General features: G+C 50.0%; 1 pseudogene across 1 annotated transcript; it reads right to left on the bottom strand.

The window, feature by feature from the left end:
- Nucleotides 1-7,197: 7,197 nt before the first annotated feature.
- On the bottom strand, nt 7,198-9,785 carry LOC146171534 (uncharacterized; annotated as a pseudogene). Its single transcript, XR_014702851.1, has 2 exons — nt 8,386-9,785; nt 7,198-7,291 (listed from the first exon to the last, which is right to left on the bottom strand). The product of XR_014702851.1 is annotated as an uncharacterized LOC146171534 (transcript).
- Nucleotides 9,786-10,689: the final 904 nt, after the last annotated feature.

Here is a 10,689-nt window from a genome sequence, read left to right as displayed (position 1 = left end):
GTGGCCCAGATGATCGCGAGACACTCCTTCTTGGTCTTCGAGTAATTGGCTTTGGCTTTCAAGAGGGACCTGCTAGCGAAGGCGACAACTTGCTTCTGTCCGGCATTCTGAATGAGAACGAAACCTAGGCCCAGACTACTGGCGTCGGTATACATCTCGGTCTCGGAATTCTCTTCAAAATGGCCTGTCACAGGAAGGAACTTCAGGCGTCGCTTAAGTTCCTCAAAGGCTTCCGCTTGCGCTGCTTCCCATTGAAATGGCATGTCTGCCTTTGTAAGCTGCGTCAAAGGTTCGGCGAGGCGCGAAACGTTCTTTGCGAATCTTCGGTAATACGCGCACTGTCCGAGGAATCGACGCACAGCTTTTTTGTCACTGGGCTGTGGAAACTGTGCGAACTCTCTCCTTAGTGATGTTATCGTAGGCGAAATGACACTTCTCTGCTTTCAACATTAAAGCGGCGGACTTGATTGCTTCAAGTGCTGTTCGAGGCCTTCTCAGATCGGCTTCAAATTTGACTAGAACACAACGACGTCGTCCAAGTGTACCAAACAAACGTGCCACTCTAAGTCAGCTGGGACTGTTTTCATTACCCGTTGAAACGTGGCTGGTGCGGCGCACAAGCCCAATGGCCTTATCTTGAATTCGAACAGGCCGTCTGGTGTTATGAAACTCGTATTCTCGCGATCTATTTCGTCGACTTCAATTGGCCAGTACCCGCTTTTCAGGCCCATCGACGAAAAGTACTTAGCGTTACAGAGCCGATCCAGTGTATCGTCGATGCAGGGTTGTGGGTAGAGATCCTTCTTAGCTACGCTATTCAAGTGGAGGTAATCAATGAAGAAGCGAAGCGCGCCGTCTTTCTGCTTCACCGAAACGACTGGTGACGCCCAGAGGCTGTTCGATGGCTCGATCACGTCATCACGAAGCATTTCCTCAACTTGACGCTTATGGACTGGTGTTCTAGGGGCCATACACGGTAGGGGCTTTGACGTAGCGGTCGAGCGCGTTCGTCTGTGATCTGCGATGTTTTGCCAACGAGTTCGCCACACCTTCGGCACAGCGAAAAAGCACTCGCTGTAGATTTCAAGAAGAGTGCGAATCCGGTCTTGTCTGTCTCGGGGAAGCGCTGGGTTGATGTCGAGATCGGGCTGCTTGGCTTGGTTGGGTGCATCGTCTTCAAGTTGGCTCAAATGCCTGTGTTCTTCGGTGAAGTTCGTGACAAGCACCTGAGCTTGTCCATGATGGAAATGGGTGACGCGTCTTGCGACTCATAGTCCATGCTCCAAAAGCAACTGGGTATTTCCTTCGATGACACCTTCATAAGTTTCGATGTCGCTGGTAACCACGGAGACGACGACGCTTAATCGGGCGGTATACTCAATACTACTTTGAGGACGTTTAGAGCGAAAGTTTGCGTTGAAGCCGTCGCGGAAGGTATTGCTTTGTCCGTGGCGAGCTTGATGAGCTTTGAGCGGAGGTCGATGATCGCCCAATGCTCATTCAGAAAGTTCACAACCAAAATTAAGTTACGGGAGCACTGCTGCAAGACCACGAAGCTCGTAGGGTAAATACATCTATTCACTGCCACTCTTGCAGTGCTTCACCCGGACAGTGTTGTATGTTTACCACCAGCGGTGCGCATTAGCGGGCCATCCCAAACGGTCGTTAGTTTCCTGAGCTGGGACACAAACAGTCCAGAGATGACTGAATAGTTGGCTATGGTGTCTACTAGGGCAGTGACTGTGCGACCGTTGATAGCAACCTCAAGGTTGCTCGGTCACGTCCTCGTATTGCATGTTGGCTTCAGCGTTCGATCTCTGCTTCGTCTCATTCTGAGGTCGCGGCCGGGGCACATCGTCGTCACTCTGCTGGGTGGCGATGTCAACTTGAACTCTGGTCTTGATCTCGTAGACGTTGTCTTGTGGATCGGCGATTTAATGGCTTTCCGTCGTCACTCGTCGTCGGCGGCGGCGGAGGATCTTCGTGTTTTTGCCTTTTAGAAACCTCACCTCCAAGGTTTTCTGCGTTTGGTTTCCCCTACGGGGACTTGGGGACCTTCCGCGCGCACTGGCATTGTAGTTACGGCCTGGCGACGCAAAGCGGGTCTTCTACGGCGATGGGGAACTCAACCGACGGCTTGGTGGTGCAATGTTACCGCTACGCAGATAGTTGTCGATTCTTGCGGTCGTACACCTGGACGCGGTCGTGGAGCGTCGACTCCAAATTCACGTAGACCGATTCGTCTGTACGGGCAATGGCGCAGATTGTGGCTGGCCTCACCGCAGTGGAAGCATAATGGCCGGTTGTTCGCAGTCCTCCAGGCGGTGCACTTCCTGGGGCTAGGAGGTCGTTGGTCGGCTTGGCAGGCAGGGGCCAAGGGGCGGCTTTCAGCGAAAGGACGATAGAGGCGAGAGCTTGGAAAGTCATCACGTCGGGGCGCAAGGAGACGTAATGCAGCAGCGTAGTTCATCGCTGTTGCCTCTTATGCTGGAACCGTCTCAGCCATCGCTTGAGAAACACCCAGCGCCTGCTGGACATCTTCACGGACGACGTCCGCGGCGCATCGCCAACTGTGGTTGATGGGACGATGGCAGCAATCGGCGGAGCTTCTCTCGCCCGATCTCCGGGATGAGGTCCCGCAGACTCTCTCCGCTCCAAGATGCACTCTGTAGGGGCTTGTGTACACCGGATGAAGCGCTTGATCGTAGTGGTGCATTCTGGTGTCCAACGTTCGTTCGATGGGCGACGCTTCAGATGAAAATTCCGCCCCGGATTTTGGCGTATTTCTGACAAACCCCCCAAAAAAGACTCTTTAATGCCTAGCATTAAAAGTTTCTTCCCTCATCTTCGGTCACGTTAGAGTCGGCGCGGCAAAGCAGGCGCTTCATTTGCTCAACGTATATCAGTACAAGCTCATTTAGGAGTTGAAGTCTTGAATAATGTAGAGCCTGGGCTCATTCCAAGCGGAGGACACTTGCAAAAGCCCTCAGAAACTCAGTCTTGAAAAGCTCGCAATCTTTCAAAGTAAAATATACTTGCCTTAGCTTTGCTTCGTCGTTCCGGCCTTTCAACGTTGCCACGAGTTCAAACAGGTTGAGCCAGTCTTCGGAATCTTTGTCTGGACGTCCTTGGAAGCGGGATGGAAGGTGAGGGGCTCACGGTGTTAGAGGAAAATCAAGGGCGCTTTCAGCTCAACGGGTGTCATCTGCGGAGTGCGTCATGGTGTCGGGTTTCAGCACCTCCACCAGATGCCACGTAGTGGTGACAAGGCCGTAAACACCAAGGGGACACAGGCGTGATATTACAGAAATTACCTCTTTATTGGGCTGACTTGCGCCCGCTAAGGAACTAAGCAGCTCGGCGGTGGTGATAGCAACAAAATGCTCGTCGATAAGTCTAGTCTAACAAAGAATGCCTGTCGCACATGTCAACGCTCAATTTAAAGGCGACTCAGACCATCTAGATAACATTGCAAACTCACTCGTACAACCTGGAACATTGTAGAAACATATGCGATTGGCTGTTATCTTCGAGACAGATCTCGGCGCATCTTTGCGCGACAAAGAAACGGATTAAGGTGTGTCCCGCGACATTGAGCATTAACAAACAAAATCTACAGAATTGATATGCGTGCCAGAATCGCAGTGATAAGGCAGCATGCTGGAGGCCGCTAAAAACCAACGAATGCAGTTTTGAAGATTGAGCGGCAACATGTATTTCTTTGACGCTTTGAAGTTTTTGTTGTCGAATTTCGTCTCAGTGATTGCCTATCCACGCTCTGATATTTCGCGTTTTGCTTCCTTTACTTTGCCATCTACAAGGGTGCTTGCTCGATTATAGTCAGTTTCTCGAGTATTATGTTCATTGCACTTAGGTATCCCGTATTTCCTGCACTATTTCTAAGTCTGCCACTTTCTACGTCCTCTCCTTACTGTTGAACTCTTGATGAAAATGCTTTATAGTGCAGTGCGAAAGAATCACTTTTTATGCTGCGCTGTACACCTCTCAAAGCTTTTGCAGGGTTCGTCAAAGACCAGACTATTGTCCAGATGCGAATGAACCTTCGAAACATCTAGAATAATTATGCGCTCGTAGTGTTTAAGGTAAGCCGCGCAGTGATCTACATAAAAGCAGAGATAACTTATCGTGTTTTATAGCGAGATTATTCCGGGTGAGCTGCGCCGAATGAAGCAGGTTTGTAGCAAACTTAGGAATAACATCCTGGACATATTGCAAGACGCTTCGCAATATTTGGTTACATCCCCGACGCTGACGGTCGCACGGCAACTAATATCAAACCTTCTACAGCATAATATGCGCTCATGCAAAACGACGAGACTAAAGCAAGCCCTATTTTCTACATGTCGATACTAGGTATGTAATTTCCACTCTCTTTCCACGTCCACGCAATGATCGATGCTGCCACCATGGGAGGGTGACAAGGGAAAATCTCGCCACAAACCCCCCCAAGCTTAGACATGCATGGACTTGCCTATGACCGAACCTCTGCCTATGAACGGGGACTGGATGTGTGTCGATGCAGGGTAGAGTCCAGGTCATCAAGCCGTCATTACCACTTCGCACAGTAGTCGACAAGACGTTTTGATTCGCTAGACCTTAGCAATGCAATGGCTTCGCGAGCAATGTCTAGCCGTTTTCTTGAGTGGCAACCTTAGAGGTGAGGTTGCCTTAAAAATTTGCGTAGTCCACCGACTTTGCCGCCAGAAGACGGTGCTAGAAATATTACGATGCTGCTCGCAGAGACAATCTCGACTACGATGTGCGCACTTCGAATTGGCAGCATCAGTTCAGCAAAGTGAGAATATAGTGCACCAAGTCGAGCCGCAGTACATAAGAAAAACCGAGATAGAACTTTCGAGCACGGCGCGCAACGCCAGAACACGAACAATCAATCTTGAAGTGGTATCTAAGGCATCATAGCAAAATTAGGCTTGGTTTGCAGGGTTTAACATGTTAAAGCAATTCAGGCTATGTGAGATGCCGTAGTGGAGGACTCCGAAATTTTGAGACCACCTGCGGTTCTTTAACGTGCACTGATGACATCGCACAGCACACGGGCGCCTTTCTTTTCGCTTCGATCGAATAGCAGCCTGCGAGGCCAAGACATTTAGCGGACGTGGTTGACGTCTACTTGGTATTACGTAGAAAGCTCGCCGAGCTGCTTAAGGAAGCAACGTCGAATTGAGCAGACACGTAAGTCCGCACCAGCAAGGCTAGCCACACTTTTAATGCTTCGCGCATGCTAAACAAGGATACATCTCAATAGCTGCCCATATTCCATTAGCTTTGTGATCACGCAGAGGGGTCACTGCGATGTTTTTAGGTATGAACTGCTTGAAGGAACATTAGGCATTCAATTATCATGATCAGCCTGACTATACCCACTGCAGGGCGAAGGCCTCGCCCATATTTCTCCAATTACCCGGTTCTGTGCTAGCTGCATCCACTTGACCCCTGCGAACTTCTTGACCTCATCCGCCCACCTAACTTTCTGCCAACCCCTGCTACGCTTTCCTTCCCTTGGAATCCAGTTTGTTACCCTAAGCGACTGTATCGGCTGTCACAGTCGATAGAACGTGACAACACGGTTGCAGGGAAAAGGAGCCTTCGTGCTTTATTGCGCGCTGGTTTTATAGCCACCACTGGAAAGAAGGGCGACCTCCTCTCCCCCAGAAGCCGACTGTGTGCGCATGTCCCGTGGCTTCCGGCACGATGACTTAGCTACCGATACATCCTCCTTCGTTTGGAAAAAAAAAGAAAGAAGAGGAAAAGAGAAAAGAGAAGAAAACTGTTACAAACAAATCTGAATGGTGTATGGCCCTCGCACAGACGCCTTGTTGACTTTACTTGCATTGGAAATTTAAGGCACCTGTACAAAGTCCTTGTTGTACGTGAGCCGCCGAGGTGGTGCTATTTGTCTTGTTGATCTCCTTTGTGCTGGTGCTGGCGAGGCAGTGCGCGGGGGATCCTGCGTTGGAGGCGCTGTGCCGAGCTGTGGCATGATAGTACGCGACTGCGGTGGACCAGTGCGGGCCGAGGTTGCCGAATTGTCCGAGCTGTATTCGTCGTCGCCGAAGTCCGGCAGCTCCCTCTCAAAGGGTTCACTGGTCGGTAGCAGGTGCCGCCGGTTGCGTCGCAGAACTCTTCCACCTTCGGTGAGTACGTCGTACGACCTGGGAAACCTGGACTGACGCAAGATCCGAGCTTTCGGTGACCACGTGTTCTGCCTCACCCGAACGACGTCACCTTTCTGCAGTGGAGCCAACGGCCGCTTGAGGCTTTCGGTCTGGCGATGCTTGTACACCTGGTAGTTGGCACTACAGCGCAAGTCCGGCAATGTGGTGCGAAGCTCGCGGCCTTGGAGGATCTCTGCAGGTGTTCGACCGCACTCTAGAGGTGTGGTCCTGTAAGCAAGAAGTCCCAACCAAAAATCTTGTTTAAGTTCGGTGGTTTTCTTTAGGATGCGCTTTACAATTTGCACACCCTTCTCCGCGAGACCATTTGATTGAGGGAATCGTGGACTCGAGGTGGTGTGTTTGAAATCATATCGCTTTGCAAAGGCAGCGAAGTCGTTACATGCGAACTGCGGGCCATTGTCTGTGCATACCTCCATTGGTATGCCGTATCGTGCAAAAATGGGGCTAGTTGACTCTATGACGCTCCTCGCTGACAAGTCGTTAAGCAGTTCTACTTCGGGGAAGTTTGACAACGCATCGTATAAACACAAGTAGGATTTCCTACCATACTGGAAGATGTCGATGCCCACTCGGTACCAGGGCTTTTCAGGCACAGGACGCATTTTCAATGGCTCTCTTGGTTGGCTGTAGGCGTACTGCATACATACGCTACACTTCTTGACAAACGCCTCAATGTCAGAGTTCATTCCAGGCCAGAAAACTAGACGCCGTGCCCTGAGTTTGTTCTTATTAATGCCCATATGACCATGATGCATTTTTTTCTAACATTTCCCGTTGTAAGGTAGTTGGTATTATAACCTTGCAGCCTTTTAGCAGGACGCCTCTAACTTCGGACAGTTCGCCCTCGCTTGACTTCTGCGGCCCTTCTATAGGAATACCATTACTTAGGCATTTAAGAACGGAGCTCAGATAAGGATCGTTCCTCGTCTCTACGGCCAGTCGCTTCCACGTGTCGTCGCTGACAAGTGAGAAAACCACACTTACGGCATGAACTTCCACGTCATCGCTCTGGATGCTCTTATCGTCCTCGGCGGGGGCCCTTGATAGCATGTCGGCGAGCAGAAGTTTTTTTCCTGGAACGAAGAATATTGTGATGTCATAACGCATCAGCCTAAGAAAAAACCGCTGCAGCCTTGGCGGCATATCGCCAACTGCTTTTTTGTGGATGGCAACTAATGGGCGGTGGTCTGTTTCCACAATAACCTGCCGGCCGTAGACGAAGTGGTGAAACTTTTCGCACCCGTATACGATAGCCAGTGCTTCCGTCTCTATTTGAGAGTACCGCTGCTGCGAGTCAGTGAGCACTTTGGAAGCATAAGCCACGGGTTTCCAGGAATCGCTATGACACTGCATTAAAGCTGCAGCAATCCCATTCTGTGATGCATCACAGGACACTTTTGTTGGTTTTTTGGGGTCAAACATTGACAGGAGCGGTTGTTGGCTCATACTATGGCATAGCAGTTTCCATTCACTCGCATGGTTATCTGTCCATTCAAAAACTGCATCTTGTCTGATTAGGCTCCTGAGAAGAGTCGTTCTTTCCGCCAGCGTGGGTAAAAATTTTGCAAAGTAGTTTGCGACTCCCAGCATTCGCAGAACTCCCGATTTGTCAGAGGGGGCGGGCATTTCCAACATACTTTTCACTAGTGAAGGGCTCGGTTTTATACCTTCTGCACTGATAACGTCGCCCAAGAACTCAATTTCTTGAACGCCAACTGTGCACTTCTCACGATTAAATGTGAGACCGGCCTGCTCAGCTGCTTGCAGAGCTGACCGAAGGCGTACGTCGTGCTCCTGCCGGGAAGTGCCCCAGACTAGTATGTCGTCGACGTACACTTTCAAGCCGGGGAGAGATTCAAAAATTTCGTTTAATGTTTTCTGAAACACTTCAGATGCCGACGAAATACCGAAAGGCATCCGTAAAAAACGATATCGACCGAACGGTGTTGCAAAAGTACAAATCCTGGAGGTTTCTTCGTGCAATGGGATCTGATGGAACCCCGAGTTTGCGTCAAGTCTGGAGAACACTGTTGCGCCCGCTAGCTCGGATATCTTCTCGCCTTGGCATTTCGTAGTTTTCTCGCTTAATGCATTCGTTTATCTTTCTAGGGTCCATGCACACTCGGATATTGCCGTCTTTTTTGCGAACGATAACGAGAGGACTCACCCAGTCTGTGGCTTCTGTGACTTTTGTGATGATCCCAGCCTTTTCCATGCGTTCAAGTTCTAGCCGAAGCGGTTCTCGCAGAGCCAGAGGTACCCGTCTCGCTGTTTGGACAACAGGTGTGGCGCCTTCGCTCAGGGCCATGCGGTATTGGCGTCGAACACAGCCTGTCCCGCTGAACAGGTGTTGGTAATCGTGAATGACTTTATCAGAACTGTTCACTGTTACGTTGTGAACTTCCCGCGGCAGAAGACCCAGTTCTTCGCTTGCTTCAAGACCAAGGATTGCTTGATTTCCTTTGCGCACTACGAAAAAAGTTGCAAACGCTCTTTCGGTTATTCAGCTCCACTTGAGTTCTGAGGACACCCATATGTTTGATAATGCCGCCGCCATACGATCTCAGGATCACACTACTCGGCATTAATGATGGCTTGGGATTCATCTTCCTGTAAAGACCGAAGGGCAACAGGTTAGCTTGGGATCCCGTGTCCACTTTCAACTTCACCAGCAAACTGTTCATGCATACTTCAACGGTCCATTCACGTCGACTGCTGACGCTGCTAACCGACACGTCGAGTACGTTAAAGTCTTCTTCGGATTCTTGCAGTGCGTCCATCTGATTATTTACCTTGCAGCAGACCGCGAAATGGTTCCTTGCTTGACACTTTCTGCATGTACGTCCGAACGCTGGGCAGCTTCGCGGCGCATGAGTTCGGCCGCATTTTCTGCACTTGAATTGCTTTGATTGCGCTTTACCCAAAAACGGGCTTTCCTTTCGCACCAAGTCCACCGTTTGCTGCTGGCGCTCATTCCATAACTTTTGGTGTTCAGCTGCGCTCTCAGCGGCCTTGCAGATTCCTTCTGCTTTTTTGAGGGTGAGCTGGCTGTCTGCGAGCAACTTCTCTTGTACTTTGCTATCACTGGTGCCAAAAACTATTTGGTATCTAATCATTGACTCCGTCAATGAGCCGAAATTGCATGAATGGGCTTGCGTCTTCAAATCACGCAAAAAATGTTCAAAGGGCTCACCGGAATCTTGCATCCGTTTCCTGAAGATATACCGCTCGTGGACTTCGTTCCGTTGGGCAGCACAGTATTCTTCAAACTTTTTCACCACCGTCGCATAGTCGAGCTTGTTCTCGCCATCTGCAAAGGTAAACGTGTTGTAGATTGCGATGCCTTCCTCACCTGCGATGCTCAAGAGCAGCGCGGCCTTCGCAGACTCTGGTCGAGGTTTTTCGGTTGGCTCCGATGCAGTCAAGAAGAGCTCAAACTTCTGTTTAAAGAGCTCCCAGTGCTTGCTGATGTCCCCTGTCAAACGCAGCGGCTCCGGTGGCTTTAGGAATTCCATCTTGTTGGTCGGTGGCATCCCACTTCTGACACCATGTATCGGCTGTCACAGTAGATAGAACATGACAACACGGTTGCAGGGAAAAGGAGCCTTCGTGCTTTATTGCGCGCTGGTTTTATAGCCACCACTGGAAAGAAGGGCGACCTCCTCTCCCCCAGAAGCCGACTGTGTGCGCATGTCCCGTGGCTTCCGGGACGATGACTTAGCTACCGATACAGCGACCATCGGTTATCCTCTCTTCGCACTACATGTCCTGCCCATGCCCATTTCTTCTTCTCGATTTCCGCTAAAATGTCGGTAACTTGAGTTATTCCTGTGACCCATTCTGCACGCTTCCTATCTCTTAATGTTACCCCTACCATTTTTCGTTCCATAGCCCTCTGGGTTGTCCTCAAAGTAAGTGAAACCCCCTTGGTTAGCCTCCACGTTTCAGCCCCATAGGTGAGTACAGGTAAGATGCAACTGTTGTATAATTTCCTTTTGAGCGATACCGGTAAGCTGCTAATCATAATCAGCGAGCGCTTGCCAAATGCGATCCATCCCAATCTTATTCTTCTTGTTATTTCCTTTTCAGGGTCCGGATCCGCGGTTACTACCTGTCCTAGGTAGACATATCCGCCTACTACTTTCAGTACTTCGCTATCTAATGTAAACTGCTGTTCTATCCCGAAGCTGTTGAACATCACCTTAGTCTTCTGACTATTGATTTTCAAGCTTACCTCTCTACTTTTCCAGTCTAGGTCATCAATCATTATTTGCAGTTCGTCCCCCGAGTTGCTTAGTAGGGCTATGTCATCAGCAAATCGCAGATACCATTCTCCATGTACCCTCATCCCTAACTGCTCCCATTCCAAGTCTCTGTATCAGTGCAGCCTGATCGCGGTTTCGATGAACAACGCGGTAATTTCTGCAATAACACTGAATGATCACGTTGCTCTGAATATTTTTGATGAAGT

The sequence above is a fragment of the Amblyomma maculatum genome, unplaced genomic scaffold (assembly GCF_055883805.1).
Source record: "Amblyomma maculatum isolate TAMU_Amacu unplaced genomic scaffold, ASM5588380v1 scaffold_20, whole genome shotgun sequence".
Lineage (NCBI taxonomy): Eukaryota > Metazoa > Arthropoda > Arachnida > Ixodida > Ixodidae > Amblyomma > Amblyomma maculatum.
The sequence above is the reverse complement of the archived record's forward strand: the minus strand, read 5'-3'. Positions and strand labels throughout refer to the sequence as shown.